At 45.0% G+C, this 21,740-nt stretch overlaps 1 protein-coding gene across 3 annotated transcripts in view; it reads right to left on the bottom strand.

The window, feature by feature from the left end:
• The window catches only part of KSR2 (kinase suppressor of ras 2), a 512,275-nt gene that overhangs the window by 41,829 nt on the left and 448,706 nt on the right, over positions 1-21,740 (bottom strand). The gene's annotated exons all lie outside the window — the stretch shown is intronic.

Below are 21,740 nucleotides of genomic sequence, written 5' to 3'. Positions count from 1 at the left end.
CAATGCAGGTAGACAGACCAGAATCTATGTCATAGGTCTGGAAGGGTTAAATTAGAAGATCTATGTGCCAGAGACAACAGCAGTGTTCATCAGATCTTGCTCCATGTTGCTCCTAGGCACTCGGGAGACTACGCTTTTCAATCTCTTTGCAGTTATGTTGCATATGTGACTGGCCCTGGCCAATGAAAAGTAGGATGTTTTTATTGGCCTGGTTGGGGTATTTTAAAGTGCACTGCTCAATCCCCACTTTCTTTTCTTGTGCCACCCATGACCAAGGAGGCTCCAGGATGATATGCAGACCCACTAGATCAGAACAGCCTGAATCCCTGAGTGGCTGCATGGAAGAGAGCTGCCCTGGAGGATTGCCCAACCTACAGCCAACTTTACAGGAGTAAGAAATAAATGTTCTGAGTAGTGAGAAATAAATGTTTACAGAGATTTTAGGGTTGTTTGTCATTGCAGTATAAGCCTATCCCATCCTACCTAAAAGGACATGCAAAGAGGTTGGATCATTAAAAGCACTCAGTAAATATTGACAATTATGGCTGATTGGTGGGCCCCAAAATACAAAGTGAGTGAGACCATGAGAAGAGAAGAGAGATAGGGACAATAGCAAAATCAACAAAAATAAGATACTGTAGCTAGGATCAAACTTCCACAATAAACATCACTATTTTGGGAAACCAAACTCTGGGATGGGAGTTGTATTTTCCTTTGTGTTGAAAAAACATAGTTCTTTTCCAAATGCCCACAAACACTTACCTCTATTTGTACATAAATGGCCAGCACAATGATTTTAAAAACCAACAGGCAAATGGGAATCTGTGCTTGGTGAGATTCAATTTCATGTTTTTGTTAACAGCTTTCTCCTACTTCTCACAGAAAGCAAGCCACTCTAGGCTTGTGACCTCACCTCTCAATCATTTAAAAACAGAAAATAAATGTCCAGAGAGATTAAAAACATGGGTTCTGTGCCCCAAAAGGTTGTCATGTGACAATGTTGCATCTTCATGGGAAAGATGAAAACTCCATGTAATCCTATTACGAATATTTCCATTAGCCACCAAGCCTTACCTTGGTAATCTGTTTCAATTGAAAGTCCTGTCGTTCCTCAAAACCCAATTTAGAAGGTGCAGGGACAAAATATAAGTTTGTGCCAACTTCTCAAAGATGGGCAAAAATCATCACTTGAGTTCATTTGGGATTCTTTTTTCCCTTAATCTCTTAACTCTAGGGCACTAAAAGAATTCTTTCCCAATGTTCACCTAGGTAATCTTGTCCTCTCAGGCCTCCTTAAATTCCATAGAAACTCGAGCTTCTGTCTGTGAAGTTTTGAGGGTGAAGATATGGGGATCTTAATAAGCAAATGTCCAGCTACCTGGATATCCAAGGTTCCTGTGCTTTTGGATGCCCTGGGAAAGTTAGTAGGAAGGGGTGACTGGGACTGGTGCCACAGTGTATACAAAAAGAGTCAGGATCAGCCAGACTGTTCAAACAGCCCAGCACCAGAATCTTTTAAAAAAAAATCTTTGTTAAAATTTCAATAGCTTTTGAGGTACAAGTGGTTTTTGGTTGCATGGATGTATTATACAGTGACAAATTCTGAGATTTTAGTGTACCTGTCATCTGAATAGTGTATGTTGTACTCAATATGTAGCTCTTTATCCCACACTCCCCCCTCCCATTTTCCCCCTTCTGAGTCGCCAAAGTCCATTATATCACTGTATGCCTTTGCATATTCATAGCTTAGCTCCCACTTATAAGTGAGAACATATGGTATTTGGTTTTCCATTCCTGAGTTACTTAATAATGGCCTCCAGCTTCATCCAGGTTGCTACAAAAGACATCATTTAGTTCATTTTTATGGATGAGTAGTATTCCATGGTGTATATATACTACATTTTCTTTATTCACTCATTGGTCAATGGACACTTAAGTTGGTTCCATGTCTTTGCAATTGTGAATTGGCTTGCACCAGAATCCTGACTTTGTGTCAGTCCTTATGCAGTCCTCTCACCAATGTGGAAGCTATCACATCATGTTGACCACACTGAAGGTGGGTGGGGAATAGCTGGCCCCATTGTCCCTCAAGGAAATAGGTTTAACTCAAACCCAAGAGGCAGAACATGGTGGATGCTGCCCTCCCTCCAAGACCAAAACCCAAACGTTTTGCTTTCACGCCCTTGTATTTTTAACCAGATCACCCCAGGCTCTTGCTCAAACAGAATTGTGCTTCTGTTGCTTACACCCATGGAACCCTGGGCAAATAGTAACGTTTCCTGGAGTCCGATCTGTAAAACAGTGACAATCATATTCTCCTCTCAGGTTGCAAGCATCTAATAGTGTAAAGTATGTATAATGTGCTCAGCACACTGCATAGCACCTGGAAAGGTTCAACTATTCACTCTTATTTTTAAGATTACTCATCCAGGAGGGTCAAGATACATTAGGCTTTGGTGTCCCTCACTGCACATCCCCTAGTTGGCACCATTTGCTCCAACTCAATTGAGCTATTTGAAGTTTTTCAAATGTGACTTCTGTCACCTTCTTGCTTCTGTCTGTGCTGTTCCATACACCAAAGAACACCCTTCCTTTAATCCCCATTTCTTCCAAAATGTCTTATTCTACAAGAAACAGCCCATTTCACCAGTCAGGCAGTCTCCTTCTCTGAGTTCTCTTCATGGCCTTTGCACACCTCTGTTTCAACACTTCGTTCCTTATATAAAGATTCCTCAATTTTTGGACTATCTTCCCCATGGCTGGGAGGCTACTGAGGGCAGGCATGTCTTATAAAGCACCGCAGCTCCAGTACCTACTACCTCCTGGCTATGCTGGATGAATGACTGGACAAGTGAATGAATGGATACACCATTTATTAACAAAGTCATTTCTGAACATTTTGATCAGGCACACAGATCTTGATCCTCTATGACTAAGAAAGAATCTTCAAAGTTGATACACATGTCACCAGTATTGGGCCCAACAAAACATCTTCTCTATCAAAATTAGGAGCTAAATGTCAAGGCTCTCAGATGCAATTTCATAAATTATTTCAACTAGGCAGCTTGGAAGAATTAGACTATGGATTTTATTGGTTCTCCATATTATATGTTAATACTCTTTTTTGGCAGCCTGAAAATGACATTTCTGTTTCCAGCCAATATCACCTCTTTCTCTACTTAGCAAACATTGATATATTTTTTTCCTGAGTTATTAATTTCAGGTTGCAATTTCCATCCCTGTTTGGTGTATGCATGTGGCAGTCTGTTTGCTTCAGAGATTGAGAAATAAAATCCTCTGGGTGTCAGAAGAGTTTTGGGTCACCCATAAGTCTGTTTCCTCCCAGCATAGCTGCCAAGACCACACACCTTTTTAGAGAATAAATGTAGTAGCCGGGAAGTGACAGAGATGGGGCTGCACCAAAGTCTATAGGATTCCAGAGTGCTATGCAGTTCTGACTCTGAGATGGGAGGAAAGAGAAATTGGTTTGGCATGGCTCTTTCTGGGAATAGTTCAGTGGTTCCCAGTCCTGGTTCCATAATAGGATTGCCTGGAGGTAGGTAGGTAGGTAAGTAGACAGATCGATACATACATACATACATACATACATACATCATACATACATACATAATACACGATTATATATATACACATATAATACATGATTATATATATATATATGTGTGTGTGTGTGTGTGTGTGTGTGTATATATATATATATATAAAAAATCCACCCCAGATGGACTGATTCAGGATCTTTTGGGGTGGAGCGTGGAGCCCAGGCATCACTTAGACTTCAAAAGCTCCCAGGTAATTCTAATGTTCAGCCAAGGTTGCGAACCACTGGAAAAACTGAAGACACTCATTTTGATTCAATAAAGGAAAAAAACTCTCATTTTCATTAAAATTCACCTGAAAAACTATTTGCCCCTCACATCCGCTTTGCATTTTTCTGTTTACAAAACACTTTCACCTACATGGTTTAATCTACTGCCTGAACTCTGTGGGATGGGCAGCAGCATGTCCGTTCTACACAGCAGGAAGCTGAGGATCACAGAACCCAAGTGATTTGCCCAAAGCCATTCAGCACCAGGATGGCAAACTAGGTCTTCTAACCTAAAATCCAAGAAACTTTCCTGAAATGAATGGACCAGAGATCTTAAAGTCACTTAAAGGAGGCCATGGCCATTCATCTTCCATAAAGGAATGAGATTAAGGGTCCTGGTTTTAAGACTTGACCCCAAAGGACATTCATTCTTTCTAGGGTTGACCAAAGGCTTTTACTAGGCTACTGAAACAGCAACATAGAGCCAAATGTCAAATTCAGACTGGATGGGGCAGAAAGAGGCCAAGATGTACTCCTTAGAGACCATTCTGAGATAAAGTGAAGGCTTCTGGAGTTGCAAAGCAGGGGCCGTGAAGGCTGGATGGTGTCCTTCTGTCACCAGCAGCCCCATCTGCCTTCAGAGAGTGAATGTGCTGAGGCTTTTATTCTGGTTGGTTTTCTTGAGTGGGTTAAACCGATCCCCCTGCGATCTTGTTTGAACTACTGATTTGCTTAGCAAACACTTTCTCTATAAATAATGAGTAAGTAAACTCCAGCCTGCTGCTGATTGCTGATAAATTATTATGAGTTGGGAGTTAATGGGGTATAAAGTAGGCAGTGAGCAGCCCCCACACCCACTCCTATTGGAAATCAGGCTGAACTACCTCAGGGCCTGCTAAACTGGCACTTTCTCTCCCTGTCCCCGTGGCCCAAGCCTATCCTCTTCCCCCCTATTTATATCACCTCCCAGACTGAGATAAAAAGCCACCCTCCCTTGTCATCTTCCCAGGGTCTTAGATCTCTACACTCATCAGCAGCCTTGAGTTCCACAAAAATTACATCCAAAGGGAAGGAAACCTGCAGGAAAAGACAATTCTGATTATTTTAGTCATGCTGCCCATATTTTCCTTTGAGAGGGAGTCTGTTTTATGTTTATATCTGGGAATGTGATCCATAGATGTCCAGTTTGCTAAAATTCCCATCTACTGATGCTCCCCTAGACTTATTTGTTGTTGGCACTAAACACTTGATACCTGAATGATGCTGACCACAGCCTTTCCATGCTACCGGCCATCATGCCTTGCCTCAAGGAGTTGGCTTTAATTGTGACACACTGCCTGCTTCCATCACATCCCAGAAGAAAAGCCCCACTCACGAACTTCTAGCACCTGGGATTGCATGTCAGAGAGTAAGATTTCGACAATTATTTGCTGAATAGCTAGGTGGCTAGAGTAATGATGGGTGAGTGGATGGGTGCGCGAATGGATAGGTAGGAGGGTTGGAGAGTGCGAAGATGAATGGATGGATGGATAGATGGATTGATTAATGGTGATTAGACAGATGGGTGGGTGGGTAGGTGGATAGCTGGATGTTAAACAGATAGATGGAGGAGGTGAATGGATGGGTGGATGGCTAGATTAATGATGAGTAGATGGATAGGTAGGAAGTGGATAGGTGGACTAACAGGATGAATGGGTAAATGGATAGGTGGATGTTAAACAGATGGATGGATGAGAGGGTGGGTGCATGGGTGGCTAAATGAGTGTATGGGTATGTTAATGGAGGGTAGGTGGATGGGTGGCTGGATAGATGGTTGGTGTTTAGGTAAACTGACAGGATGAATGGGTAGATGGATAGGTGGATGTTAAACAGATGGGTGGATGTGAAGGTGGGTAGACGGATAGATGGGTGGATGGATGTTGAATGAATGAATGGATGAGAGGGTGGGTGGGTGGGTAGATGGGATGGATGAGTGGATAGATGGCAGGTGGGTTTATATTGAATAGACGGATGGTTCAGAGGGTGACGGGATGGGCAGGGGGACAGGTAAGGGGTCTGGGGGATATAAGATGGTTGAATTGATAAGAGGATGGATGGATGAGTGGTCATTCACTTCTGAGGGTTCAGCTTAATTCAAACAGGTCCAGACAAGGAGGTACATGGCCCAGCTAAAGATGAAGCAGATAATGTTATAATCATTTCACAAACAAGAAAACGGAGCTAGAAGGTTGAAAGGCTTATCTAGAGTCACATAGTGGTAGAAGAACCTGAACTCTTGGCTCCCTCCTCCTTCCATCCCCTTCCCTCTTTGTATTCAGCATCTGATGGAAGGCCCAACCCTCCAAATACCAGGCAAACAGCACCATGTTTTCACCTCCAATTCAGGAGCCAGGTGGTGAGATAAGGCCAGGGATAGGCCAGCACCAAGACTGGAAAAGGGACAGAAAGAAAGAGAGCAGGGAGGTGGGAGAGCACACAAACACTACAGAAGGAAGGGCTGCAAGGCCAGCTGAGCCTAGCAACTGCAGCTTATTGACAAGGTAGAATAATAATCCATTGAGCTTCAGTGCTGTGTCTCTAGCTATGAGAGCTGGTCAAAGGCAGCCCTTGTTGCTCAGAGAGAGATCAGACCCGGGGAACTGAGACGCTCTGACAGTCCTCAATGGTCTACAAACACTTCCAAACAAGTCCACCGAGAATCCTTGATCTGTGCCTCCCAGTCCTGAAGGGCTGTGCTAATAACAGCCGTGGAGGGACTGGCCTCAGCTGGGGAAATGCTGAGGATGCTTGTGACCCCCTTCTTTGCCTTTGAAGTTACCTGATCTGTTCCCTTCTCGAGGTTCCTCTCAGTCTTTTAAACACCTAGAAGAAACAATCTTCTTTTGAAGAGGACTCGAAGTCAAATCTTTGATTTAAAGCAAGAGTGACTTCTCAGCTGTGCACTTTCTACTGCCATCAAAGGGAGAAGATGACAAGAGGGCTGGGGAAAGGGGCCTCTGCTTCTCATCACTCAGTCTCAGAGCAAAGACAGACACCTCCCTGGAGACCACTGAAGGACATGAGTACCAAGAATGAGGGCGCTGACTGTGGGTCCCCTCAGTTGCAGTTCTAACTTTAAATTTTGGTCACCTACACCTGCCAACTCAAGAAGAAAGTTCTCTTCAGCAATAAGGTGCTTATGTATACTTGCTTTGACAACAGCAGGCCTGAGCCCAAATCCTAGCTCCATCATTACCAAAAGCATCAAGCCCACCTGATATATGGAAAAAATCAAAGTGCTTAGAACAGTTCTGGACACATAGTCAGTGCTCATAAACTATTACTATTACTACATGATTTAAAAGATTATTCCACATTTCTGTAGTCTTGGTCACTTTATGAAGAATTTTCGGTTTTCCCTAACCACCTAGAGAAATGCAGACTGTTATCTCTGTGTTATAAATGAGAACACTAAGACTCAGAGAGGTGAAGTGGTTTTGCCCAAGGTCATATAGCCAGCAAATGACAAGGCTAGAACATTCATCCAGGACATCCAAGTCCATACCCAATATTCTTTCTACTGCAGCAAGGGACAGGAGTGTTGTATTTATTTCACCTCCATTGAGTACCTGTGGTGCAGTGCTAGCAGTAACAATATCTGCAACAGGCCAGGAGCAGTGGCTCATGCCTGTAATCCCAGCATTTTGGGAGGCCAAGGCGGACAGGTTGCTTTGGGTTCAGGTGTTTGAGAACAGCCTGGGCAACATGGAGAAACCCCATCTCTACTAAAAATACAAAAATTAGCCAGGCGTGGTGGCACATGCCTGTGGTCCCAACTACTCGGGAGGCTGAGACTGGAGAATTGTTGGAACCCAGGAGGCGGAGGTTGCAGTGAACTGAGATCGCACCACTGCATTCCAGCCTGGGCAACAGACTGAGACCCCGTCTCAAAAAAAAACAAAACAAAACAAAAAACAAAAAATCTGCAACAACAGCAGCAGATGTCAACACTAATCTAGCATTTGATGTGTGCCAGGCACCATTTTCAGAGCCTTATGTCTATTAATTCATTTAATCTTCACCTTTATCCCACCAGGTAGGGACTATTAGACTATTACTACCTCCATTGAACAGATGCAGAAACTGAGGCTCAGTCTAAGTGATTACCAAGACAAAAGAAAAACTTGTGTTAGCAAATCTGCACAAAAGTTCAATTACTCAAGACCCAAAACAACTAGCAAACCAAGAATTCCCCTACAGACTCTTTTGGTGACCACTTGGCTTCTGTTTCCTGACGATCCACAAGGCCAGGCACTGGTGGACACACAGGTGCTCAACTCTGATGTGGAAGAACAGTTCTTTGCAGTTCGAAATTTCTATAAGGCAGAAAATTCTTACAAACTTTACTTTATACCCAAGAGTAAGAGAAGTGGCCAGACTACGGCAGTGACCTATGAAATTCATCTTTGGAAGGCATGCAGAATAGCCAAAAAGAATAACCAAACAAAGATTGTATGCATTCTTTAAGATGACACAGTACAGCCTGGCAGGGTTAGGACTCAAGCTCTGAAATCAGAGGTCAAGGTTATGCCCTGGCTTAGCCTGACACCAGTTATATGTCTTTGGACGAGCCACCTTACCTCTCTAATCCCCAGCTTTCTCATCTGTAAAACAGGGATAACGATTTTAAAAAGCAGTATCTACAAAGTCCTTAGCACAGTGCTTAGTGTGCACAATGAATCTGTTGCTCAATGAATCTGTTCCCTTTTATAAATATCCAAGTGCCATTTCACAAGGAAGCCCTCTTTCATATTAAAAATGATTCACCCAAGTGACCAACTTCCCTTCCTTATTTTTAAAGGACAGTGGTGGCAAACATCAATGATTCGTTTGGAAAACAATACTGCTCAGTCCCCAGAGAGGACATGTCTCCTGGAAGTCAATGCATTTCCTGTCTCAGCGACCCCACACTGCCATTCTGGTGAATTTTAGCTCTTTCCTGCTGCGAACTGTTGCTGGGAAAGGATCTTCTAGTTCTGTCCTTGATCCCTCCAATGACTCTGATGACTGAAATAGTCCCACTAACCTGGTTCAGAGGGTGAAGAGCTTTACTCCCAACTGAACCCTAGCCCTACGCTGGAAATGTACATGGTACGCAATTACAGGTTGAATTGTCAAATTACAGGTTGAGCTGTCAAATGTCACTGGGCAGGTGGATAAAGGAAGTCTGCATGCAGTGATAAAACCACAGCCTAACAAGATGTTAAGGCTGCAAGAATTCTGAGGGACACTTTTCTAGTTGCATCCCACTTGTCCTTGCAACACCAGCCTCTAAGCTGCTGACCACTCCCTTTGCTGGACACTGAGTGTCCCAAGCTTCCATGATAATACCCTCTCCTGGTTTTCCTCAATTCTCTGGTTCCTATCAGTCTTCCTTGCAGGAATGCTCTGTCCTCTTCTCTTCTCAGCTTCTTCTTTCCCCCCACCAAGCTTCTGGTTCTCAAAGTGGGGTCCCCAGAACTGCAGCACCCGTATCACCTGGGATAACTGTTAAACATTGTTAAAATGCACATTCCCAGGCCCCTCCCAGACCTACTGAATGAGAAACTCTGGGGGTAGGATCCCGTGATCTGTGTTTTCAAAAGCCCTCCATGAGCTTCTGATGCACATTTCAGTGTGAAATCCATGTCTTCTAATACCTTCTAATACCCATGCTTTCTAATTCCACCCAGCATGGATGGCTCCCAGGCTAATATCTCCAGTCTAGAACTCACCTCTGAACAGTGAGATATCTAAATATCTACTTAACATCACCTCTTAATAGACTTAGACTTGGAGGCACCTCACATTCAACATCCCCAACCAAAGTCTCTTGATTTTGCTCCCTGAGCCTAACTTCAGTAGCCTGGTTCCAACCTGCCATCATGTCCCACCTTTCCCTCTTCTATTTTCTTCCAGTGACACCAGAAGGCCAAACATTAACAGAACCTTGCTGCCCATAGGCAGAAGGGATTTCTGGGCACTGGACATCTAGACAACACAAAAAAGGAAACACTAAATACAGTTTCTCTTGGAGGAAAATCTCTCCTAGGATTTCTGTAGTTCACTGCCCAGCCCCCCACCAAAAAAAAAAAATCAGTGAGCACCTACTTTATGCAGGTGCTGTGTTTGAGTCTGGGGATACTGAGTCATTCTGTCTCTCTGTCCTCCCTCCATCTCGTTTCCCTCTTCTGCCAAACAAATTCTTATTTCACAAAGATATATGCTCTCAATGCATATATTAATACATCTATTGATTTTCCTCTTGCCAGTCATTATCAAGATTTATTTATCCTCACAGCTCCCCCATTGATTGAGGAAAGCAGTATTCCCAGTGGTCAATCAATCCTGATATACTCCATGACAAGGAGTCAATATCTATTATTTGATTTATGGACTTAATTATCTTAAACATGATCAGGCAGGGGACAAGGCCAAAGTTGAGCAGTGACCAAGCAACTGGAGCCAGGCTGGGAATACATCAAACCAAAGCCTGGGGCCCAGCAAGTTTCTGAACAGTGCAGACACACTGATTTTGCTCTGCCCACCCTCACCACCCCAGCATCTGCCGCTGAGGAAAGGGAGGGAAAGGAACAAGAGGCAGGGTTTCAGTTTGTGCCTGCTGCCAACTCAACAAGTCACAAGCCAGGCAGGTTTGGTGGTTTGGACAGTGAACCTGATTTGGAGGTAGGTCAGTTGTTGTCCTCCCCAGGGAATGGGACCCAGCAGTGGGGAGTTCCTAAGGTGTCCGTGGGGCTTAAGAAAGTCGGATGGACTCAGGCACAGCTAGGAAGGGAAAGCTAGGAAGGGAAAGGGAAAGAGGGTGGTTGGATACAAGCTTCAGTATGAATCAGACAGTCTCTTCCTAGCTTATGACCTTGGGCAGAATCATAATTAAAAGCTGATTCCCTGCAATCTGACCAACTGGCATGCATTACTGGTTGTTCTGTCTTTTGAATCCCTTTCGTGATTCCTTGAAGTAGGTACCGTTCAATTCCCCCATTTACAGACAAGGAAATGGATTGCATGGTACCTATTTCAGAGAGTGGTTAATTACAAAGTTGTCTCCCTATGTAACGCTGTCCCCATGCTCCCAAATCTTTGTTTAACCGCTGCCTGCCGGCAGTACAGAGGAAACCGTCCCTTTGTTTTCTGGAACACATGTTAAGGGCCCGATATTGCCCATACTTGCCTTCAAAACATGCAAATGCAGCTGGCTATTTTTAACGTTGGTAAATAGTGAAAGCTGTTGAAAATGCCTTCGTTTCCAAAGGCCTGCCCACTCCCTGTTGCTTTCCCCTAAGGGAGGCATGCCAAAAATCTCTTAGAACCTAGGGCATTAAAGCCTGCATTTGTCCCTGCTAATATCTTATTAGGAGCAACACTAACTGTCCACACCATTTTTGGAGGAGGGGAATACATCTACAACCCTACTGCAAGCTCTCTTAAGAAGAGGGAATGCCCCGGCCGGGCGCGGTGGTTCAAACCTGTAATCCCAGCACTTTGGGAGTCCGAGACGGGCGGATCACGAGGTCAGAAGATCGAGACCATCCTGGCTAATACGGTGAAACCCCGTCTCTACAAAAAAATACAAAAAAATAGCCGGGTGAGGTGGCAGGCGCCTGTAGTCCCAGCTACTCCGGAGGCTGAGGCAGGAGAATGGCGTAAACCCGGGAGGCGGAGCTTGCAGTGAGCCGAGATCCGGCCACTGCACTCCAGCCTGGGCCACAGAGCCAGACTCCGTCTCAAAAAAAAAAAAAAAAAAAAAAAGAAGAGGGAATGCCCCAAAGTAGTCTTTATACAATGCAAACCAGACTGTGTCCCTCCTCTAGTTTAATACCTGAGTGGTTCCCCTGACTGCCTTTAGGAGAAAGGTTCAAGTTCCTCAGCCTGCCTTGAAAGGTACTTTAAGATCTCTCTGGTTTCTCTCTCTCTCTCTCTCTCTCTCTGTCTTTTTGAGACAGGGTTTCACTCTGTTGCCCAAGCTGGAGTGCAGTGGTATGATCATGGCTCTCTCACTGCAGCCTCAGCCTCCCGGGATAAAGCGATCCTTCTGTCTCAGCCTCCCAAGTAGCTGGGACTACAGGAGCACACCATCACATCTGGCTAGTTTTTGTAATTTTTGTAGAGATGGGGTGTCCCTATGTTGCCCAGGCTGGTCTTGAACTCCTGGGCTCAAGAGATCTTCCCACCTTGGCTTCCCAAAGTGCTGCAATTACAGGTGTGAGCCACTGCGCCTGGTCGGATCTCTCTAGTTTCATATTTCTTGCTACTCCCCATATATATCCTCTATTCCAGCTCTTGCCCCTTCCCTGGCCTTGCTACCTCCTATCTCTAAGCCTCTGCATATGCTGTCCCCTCCATTAGGAATGTCACTCCCTTCTTGTCCATCTGCCTAATTACTTGGTTGGATAAGGGGCGGGTTCCAGGTCCCTGTGTACCCCTAGGATCTTATTGCAGAGATCACAACACCGTTGAGAATCATCCAGTTAATTTCCTTGTCTGTGAGCTCCAAGAAGGGCAGACATCATGCGTTCCTCTCTCTATTCCCATCATCAGGCACGGCACCCTATACACAGTAAGTGAGTGGGGCAAATACTCCTTTATTGCATTGTTATAACTTACATCACATACTTGGCATCTCTTTTCTTTTCATCACTGTTACTTCTCCCACATCCTATAGTCATCCCTCCAGTGCGTACTATATTTTCCTTAAGTCTACTCATTTCTCAGTGATTCTAAGTAAATAGCACCATTCATTGTCTGCTGCTACACTTGCCTAGAGGAGTAGACTGTGCAAATGCATGTGAATGTATTTTTGTAAACGTATTCATCCATTCAACAAGTATGTATGGAGGACGTAGTATTTTGGGGGCTGGGGATACAGAGGTGAGTCAAATAGCTGAGATCCTTACTTTCCTGGGGCTTATGTTCTAAGGTGGGGGAGGGGATGCAGGGGAAAAAGTAAGTGAGCAAACATAGAAGAGTAAAATAATTATTATCTTATGTTGAGAAGCACCTTGATGAGAATAAAATGTGGGCCAGGCACGGTGGTTCACGCCTGTCATCCCAGCACTTTGGGAGGCTGAGGCAGGCAGATCACTTGAGGTCAGCAGTTCGAGACAAGGCTGGCCAACGTGGTGAAACTCTGTCTCTACTAAAAACACAAAAATTAGTTGGGCGAGGTGGCACATGCCTGTAATTCCAGCTACGGGGGAGGCTGAGGCAAGAGAATTGCTTGAACCCAGGAGGCACAGGATGCAGTGAGCTGAGATTGTGCCACTGCACTCCAGCCTGGGTGACAGACCGAGACTCTATCTCAAAAATAAAATAAAACACAGCAATGAAATAAGAAGAGACAGAGATGGGGGAAGCTGCACAGTGGGAACAATTTTGGGTTGGCTTTCTGACTTCATGCTTCTCTGGTTGCCTCCACCATCCAGCCACTTCTCCTTGGTCCCCTTGCAGAATTTGCCATCTCAACTGGGCCACAATGCTGCAGGTGTTCCAAGCTTCAGGTGCTCTGGGCTTCATCCTCAGGCAACCCTCCTCTTTTCCCCAGATGACCTCAGCTTCAGCAGAAGTCCATGACTTCCATCATCACGTCTATGCAGATGACTCATATATGGTTATTTCTAGTCCCAACCTTTCGTCCAAGCTTGAGACCAGGATATCTAGCTCCCTACTCAAGATCTCCCTCTTGATGGCTCAAAGCTGAGAGGTTCAGTAACTTGGCCAGCGTGCAAGCCAGAAGCACAGCTGGGACACAAATCCAAGGAATCAAACTGCAGCCACTGACTCCTATCATTTGATATTATAATAAACACAAAACACTTGCTGTTTGTTATGTCAAAGATGTTTTGGCACCTGAGCGAAAATACATGACTTCTACGATTTGCTGCTACCATTATTATTATTGTTGTTGTTGTTATATCATTCTTATTATAACATCATTTTATAGGATGATATTATTATAGCATCATTTTATAGGAGATAAAAGTTATTGAGCATTCCAGTCACAGGAGGCACTATGCTATAGTCTTTTCATATACATCTCTAATTCTTATCACCATCTTGCAAAAGAGATAAATGTTATCCCCATTCTATATGTGGAGAAACTAAGACAAGCAGGAGTGAAGAAATTTGCAATAGACCCAAATGCCAAAGGGGAGTGTTCCATACATATATTGTTTAGTGAATATAGCAAGTCATGAAACAGGGCTGCTGGTGTGAGTCTATTGCTCATGGTAGAAGAAGATCTATCCATAAAGATGAATGTGTGTCTCAGAGCTCCTGGCTGTTCATAAGCCCACTGTTTTCCTCCTGGAAATACAGTTAGCTATTTTCCAGCCTTCTTTGCAGTTATGTATAGACAATGGACTCAGCACCAGCCAATGGCACATAAGTGAAGTGATGTGTACCACTTGTAGGAGGCTCACAGACCACCACCACCCCCCACCCCGGCATAGGATGTTCCATGCCCCTTCCTTTTTCCCCAGCTAGAGGCAGAGGACTGTATAGCTTAGAAGAAGGCAAATCCAAAAGATGGACAGGGTTTGGATCCCCCCACACATGGAGAAAAGCCACCTACCATCCAAAAACTTGCATCTTAGACTATTACATGAACAAGAAATAAACTTATATTGTGTTAAACCAGTTCATGTTTTAAGGCTTATTTGTTACAGCAGCTACCATTACCCTGACCAATACAAAGTGTGAATTTACACACATTCTGGGACAAATGCCTGGACGGATATACACTAAGATGTTAATGTCATTCTCTCTGACTGGAGGCAGTATGGGTGAATTTCATTTTCTTCTTTCTGCTGATCTGCATTTGCAATTGCAAACAAGTCATTTGCTTGTGTAATAAGATACACAATGTTTTAAAGTGATGACAGATGTCACACGTGCTAATTCAGGATCTTTGAGATTCGAGGAAAGGGGTGGCCAGTGGTGAGGTCTTCAGCCACGCAAATCCTCTGCTGCTCACTGGATGGATTACACAGGCGTATGCAATGTACATGAGATGATGCTGATAATAATAATGATAATGATGCTGTACATTTATAGCGCTTCCTTCACAAAAGTCCCAGGGTGCTTTACATTTCAGCACAATTAAAGGCAGCCACAGACAAAAAACCTTTTCAGCTGTGCTTTATAAAGGGAAAGCGATTCAGCTTTTTGAACATAAAAGGAAGCCGATTCCACTCGATGATGGGGACGGCATCTTCATGTGCTCAGGCCCCTCAACTCCTGTATGTTATATTTAGGACAATCAAACTGGCCTGAAGGGAAACAAAAATCAGACCACAACTACAGGAGTTACAGAAAAAGCAAGTTGAAATCTCACCCAGGTATTGCGTTACCATCTTAACAGAAGGCAGGGTTCTCCATGCGTCTGTCTGTCAAATATAGCAGCTTAGTGCTATTACATTTGAAAGCATGGGAAACAGGAACTGATTTGGAGTTGGAAATAAATAATCTAGTAAGTAGTTCCTGATATTTACTGGATTTAAAATGCTGTGCAAATGAGGCCCTAAGGGATTTCATTACTACTTTGTCCCTAGGAGATGTTGCCCGCATGCATGAAATATCCAGCAACAGTTAACCTCACATAACTGAGAAGATGCCTCTCAGACTCTGGGAACCCAGCAAGGGGATTGGTGACATGCGCCAAATGAGAAATTTTTAAAATCATCCTGGGGGGCATGGGGAAATCCAGTTCTTCCTTCCTCTTTTTTCTGGAGGCACGCAGTTTGAGCCCCTCAATTACGAGATGTTTAGGTCATGCCCCTAATACCTCGCCCCATCCTACCCCAGTCGCTGGGAAAGGATCCTGATGAAATTCACTGGTATCGTTCCTGAGAGCCCCACACAGGTGGAAATGGCAAAGTGACAGTCAGGATACCCCAGAGCCTTTTGTCTCAGCTTGTGCTCTTCGGTGCTGGGTTTCCTTGATGCCATCACTATTCTAACCCATATGCATTTTGACACATTGAACCAACCAGCTGAGTGCAAGAGGAGGTAGGATCTTGGCCATCAGGAAACCCCCAGAGTAGTGTGGGCAGCTTCCATTTAAAACCTTACGCGGGCTTCCCATTGTCTTAGGATAAACGCCACATTCCTTTCTATGGCATTCAAAGCCTTGCAATTATCTGGCCTCTGCAGCCCCTTTCCATAGCTCCTCAAATGTACCAATCTCATGCCTACCCCAGGGCCTTTGCACCTGCAGTTCTTCCACCTGAACTGCTCTTTCTCTGCCTCTTGGCATGGCCATCGCCTCTTCATCGTTAGATCCTAGCTCAAATGTCACTTCTCCTATGAAGCCGGCTCTGAGCCCCGCTTCAAAGTAGCCCTCCCATCACTCTGACCCATTGACCGCCCTGTCTGTGGCCTTCGCAGCACTTATTACAGTGTTTTAATGATCTTATGTGTTTGTTTAACTTGTTATTGTCTGTCTCTTCTGGAATGCAAAGGCCACAGTACAAACTGTAGACACTGTGTTCTGAGTGTCTATCATGTGGTTTGGCACTGTGCCGGGGTCCGATGAATGTCTGCGGAAGGCACGTTAGTGGAATGTGCTAGCACTGAAGCTAACAGATGGTTCTCAGGCCCCCGGAGGTGCTGATACTGGGTCACGCTAGGCCCTCACCCATTGTGGACTCAGCTGCACACCTCTCAGTAGTGCCTGAGAGAAGAGGTTTCCAAGGTGTGCCCGAAGCTCTTGGCAGTCGTAAAGGCAGTTTGCTCCAGGTGGGAAGAAGGACCCGCTTTCTTTAAAGCAGCAGGTCTCACAATTGAGCATGAACCAGAATTCCATATAGGGCGTCTTAAAACCCAGCTTGCTGGACACACCCGCAGAGGTTCTGATTCAGCGGGGGAGGGTGGGAGGGAGAATTAGCATTTCTAACAAGTTCGCAGGTAAGGCTGGTTAGGGAACCCCATGATAAGAAGCACAGATTTAAATACTTGTAGAGTTCAACAAAATTATTTGGGGAGTGGGGAAGGCGGTGAGGTGGGGGCTTCTGTGAGGGACTGACTGTATGTTCTGTGAGTTCTGCACAGCACTTTTGTGAGTTGCTAATATTTGTGGAATGAGTTTTGCAGGGAAAGATAGAGTATGTGCATTTCTTTGAGGGGATGTGGGAAAGAGAACAGGAGAGAAAGAAGAGAATTGGTGTGTAATTTAGGGTTTATAGGGAAGAGGAGCGAGTGTGTGTGTGTGCACGTGTGTGTGCACGTGTGTGTGTGCACATGTGTGTGCGCATGGTTATGCTGGTGCCACAGGAATTTACAGGGTATTGGAGAAGCACATAAACACCAGAAAATCAAAGCTACAAAAATGAAACTCAGTTATAATAAGTCAGTGGTTCTTACACTGTGGTGTGAACAAAATCCCCTGGCACTTACTAAAAAGGATAGCGGTCCAAGCTAATCGAAGTCGGATGGGCCTCCACCCGGAACTGTTATCAATTTCTCCAGGTGATTGTGATATGACCAAACATGCAGAATCTCTGTGCCACAAAAGTGCTCACAGATGAAGCCCATTCCCCTTGACCCAGCTTTGGCAGTCACTGGCAAAGAAGGAAACTACTACTAGTATTCAGAGAAACATTTGCTTATTCCCAGTTCTGCCAGTTATTTGTTCTATGATTTGGGCAAGGGCTCCCCCTGCCTTTCTGACCTCAGTTTTCTCACCTGTAAAATAGGCACAAGGATAAACAGGAGAACCTCATCATGCCTGGCCTGAAGAAAAGCACTTGCTGAAAGCTGCTGGAATCTGTGGCTTTTTTGGTTTATTTTTGAGGGCTCTGTCTTGGTTCTACCCCACAACCAGGGAACCGATTTCAGCAAAAAGGCTCAGCCATGCCACCTAGCATGGCTTGGCTTCTGCTGGTTCAGAGCCTCACCCACTGTCAAAACAGCAACCCTAATTTGGTGATCTTCATAACACAGGGTTTGCCAGTGCAGTGTCTTGGGGGCATTTTTGGTTGTCACAACTTGGGGCTTGGTGCTACTGGCATCTAGTGAGTAGAGGCTAGGGATGCTGCCAAACATCCTACAGTGCATGGGACAGCCCCCACCACAAAGCCTTTTCTGACCCCAAATATCAGCAGTGCTGAAGATGAGAGATTTTGCTCTGGGGCAGGGCCAGGCACTGTTACTGTATGAAAAGCTCCCCTTCCTCCACCAGGCTTGAGAACCCCTGCTCTCTCCAGTCTTGCTCCTGACAGCTTCTCTACCCTCACCTTCTCCCCTTTGTCCTCACCTGCCACCATCACAGTCTTTTTTCTGGAATCTGCATTTTTACAACTTTCCTCTCCTATGACTCTGGTGCAGGAAGGTCCAGGTACAGCATCTTTGAGATGCTCCGTTCCAGATCTGTTCCCAGCTGCTTCTCAAACACAGCTCGTTATCAGACAAGCAAAGAATACTGTCAGAGTTGGCAGGACACTGCAACAAACATCTGCTTCCACCTGCTCATTTTACAGAAGGAGAAACTGAGGCCTGTGAAACCCTAGATAGCAAGGTAGAAGGGTGAGAGACACTTTCACTCAACTCTATTGGCTTTCAGATTTCACTTGGAGTTTTTCACATGAGTGATTGTGCAGACTGTCAATAGCTTTGCAATAATCCCATAATGACCCAATTGTGAAACAATTTAGCCATCCTGCTGCTAATAGCATTTGTGGCTATAGCAATTGGGTAACTAGTTGGTTATTACTCATTCCCCAAGAGTCACACATATCGCATTGCAAGGAAGCTAATCTTAGAAATACTTGTTAACTTCGATGATAATTACTAAGTAATTGGCTAGAATGTGCCATTGTGAATTGATCCAGAATATGCCAGGTAATTATCTGGTCTTATGTTCCCTGTAAAATAAATCTAGGCTCCAAAAATGGTTCCAGTTGGTTGGCTATCGTCCAACCATCAACCTCTGCCAGCCAATCGTGCGAATGCAAGTGATTAATCAAATTACTCAAATATTTGGTTTCAAACTGAGCGTGCAGATAAGAAACCTGGAGAGCCAACAAGTGGACAGTACTGAACAGAGAGAGGGATGCACAGAGGCCCTCCCTAAGATAAATATATAACAACACAATAATATGGAATCAATGCCACTTCTCTGGGCTCATCTGGCATCCTCACACAAAATACCAAAACACTTCAGAGACCAATTACACGTCCCAAAGCTGCAGAGTCTTTATCGTGGTGCCAGGAAAAGGCTGGGCTATTTGTGAAATCTGTAGGCAGTTATGGCGCTTGGGGAGGGGGGCTCAGAATTTTGTACATAATAGAAGAGGGCCGCAAATGCAGCTGGCTTGCAGGATGAGCAACACATTTTCATAATGACCACTCGTTTTTCAAGGATGGCTGCTGAGTTTGTCTATTTCCAACTTGCTAGCCTTTGAGAAGGGGGTGAGGGAGGCACGGGGATTAGGCTCCATAGATAATGCTGAACCGGGAGGCAGGAGGGTGGTGAGGAGCTGACCAGAGAGAAAGACGGGGTAAGAGCTTAAGATGGGAGCAATGGAGAAGGCGAGGGGTGGGGTAAAGACCACCCTTCAACCAGACTTGTGTATCCCAAGTAATAGGCTATCGACTGCTGCTAAAAGATGAGGATATATACTGGGTAAGAAAGGGAAGGAAAGGGAGCTAAGGGTCTCTCTGTAGTAGATTGCAAAAATAGCCACAGATTGACCCCATCCTGCAGCCACGTCCTTGCAGCGGGATATTGCAGATCTTCCCATTCAAAAGTAGAGGCTGTGTCTCCATGCCTTGAATCTAGGGGAGAATAGGAGTTTCTTTGGCCAACAGATGTAGGTCTTGACCTCTCGCTGCACTTGGAAACCTGAGACCGCCATGAGAATGAGCCTGAGCTAGGCTGTTGGGGATATCCCCTGACAGTCTGCCAACCAGGAGACACACAAATGAGGGCAACTAAGACTGACTATCCCCTTGTTGACCCAGAGCTGACCACAGCCAACTACAAGAGCCCAGCTATTCAGTCTGGCTAAGCCCAGAACTGTCCATAGGATACAGAGAAACCACCAAGTTGTGGAGTAGTTACTCAGCAAAAGCTTACACTCAGAACAGCTCAGCCTCTGAAGATTCCCTGGGCTGATTTCTTCAGAGCCACTTCTCTGCCTTGTGCAGCGTTGAGAACCACCATTTTTACCCTGATTTAAGGAGGCTTGGAGGCCCATCCCTAGATCCCCAATCTTTCACCAGCGCTTATCATTCAAAGCACGAGTCACTCCGGTCAACCCACCATCTGCATCATCTATGGATACAGAATATAATGCACCTTCTACCAATCACCAAGTTCTTCTAAGTGGACTCAAGGAGGTTTTGTCTCACAAGGGAGGAGATCGAAGACACACCAGCTCTTCTCTGAGCCCACAGCATCTGCTCTGGGCCTGCTAAGATGCAAGACTTGTGCATTGGGGGTCTCACTGCTTGAGTTGAGTAGAGGAAGGAGAGAGCTCCTAACGGGCCCTTGGCATCACAGGTCATACTAAGAATGCCACTGCAGAGGCCAGTCCTAATGTTACAGGCGAGCCAGTGCCAGGGTTTAAAAACAAACCAAAGGATTGTTTCACAATTGTTTCATCAAAACCAAAGCTATTTTTTCCCCCAGTGCCTCAAGCCTCTGGGAGAGGCCAGAGAGCAAATCTGAGAAAGTTCAAGAAACATTTTCACAATATTAGTTCCCTATGAACTATCCCTTTTGTGTACCCAAAGACCACAGATCCTGGATATTCCAAACCACAATGGTAAAGACTGCAAACGTGCTCTGCAACTTTCATGAAAACCAGAATAATAGTTATCAGAATCTTGGCTCATGCGTGTCATCCCAGCACTTTGGGAGGCGAAGGCAGGCAGATCACCTGAGGTCAGGAGTTCAAGACCAGCCTGACCAACATGGTAAAACCCTGTCTCTACTAAAAATACTAAAGTAGCCGGGCATGATAGTGCATGCCTGTAATCTCAGCTACTCAGGAGGCTGAGGCAGGAGAATCACTTGAATCAGGGAGGTGGAGGCTGCAGTGAGCCGCGATCGCACCATTGCACTCCAGCCTGGGCAAGAAGAGTAAAACTCTGTCTCAAAAAGAAAAATAATCTTAATCAGGGGTCTGCAGACTATGGCCCATGGGCCAAATACAGCCCACTCCCTGGGTTTGTAAATGAACTTTTATTGGAACACAGCTCTGCAATTTCATTTGCAGATTGTCTACAGCCGCTTTCAGACTACAGTGGCTGAGCAGAGTAGCTGCTACAGAAACTGTACAACCCACAAAGCTGAAAATATTTACTATTGGGCCCCTTACAGAAAAAGCTGGCTGATTCCTGATTTAGTCGAATATACTCATTTCACATATGGAGAAAGTGACTCTTTGAGAAGCTGTTACACACATACTTGGAATACAGGGGCAGCAAGACCCAATGTTTCTGATTCTCCATTTAGTACTCTTTGGTTTCGCTAAAGAGTTTTAGCATTAAAAATATTTTCTGGGTTTAGGCGTGGTGGCTTACAGGACTGCAATCCTGGCACTTGGGAGGCCAAGGCAGGAGGATTGCTTGAGGCCAGAAGTTTGAGACCATCCTGGGCAACATAGTGAGACCTCATCTCTACCAAAAAATTAAAAAATGAGCCAGGTGTGATGGCACACACCTGTCGTGCCAGCTACTTGGGAGGCTGAAGCGAAAGGATCTCTGGAGTCCAGGAGTTCAAGGCTGCAGTGAGCTATGATCATACCACTGCATTTAAACCTGGGCAACAGAGGGAGACCCTGCCTCTAAAAAAACAAATAAATAAATTAAGTATTTTCTGGACTGTTAAGTCTTAAACCATGTAAGTTAACTGTACATGGTGGAACTGGAGATG

Source organism: Trachypithecus francoisi, unplaced genomic scaffold (genome assembly GCF_009764315.1).
Source record: "Trachypithecus francoisi isolate TF-2019V2 unplaced genomic scaffold, Tfra_2.0 Lachesis_group11, whole genome shotgun sequence".
In the NCBI taxonomy this organism is placed as follows: domain Eukaryota; kingdom Metazoa; phylum Chordata; class Mammalia; order Primates; family Cercopithecidae; genus Trachypithecus; species Trachypithecus francoisi.
The sequence above is the reverse complement of the archived record's forward strand: the minus strand, read 5'-3'. Positions and strand labels throughout refer to the sequence as shown.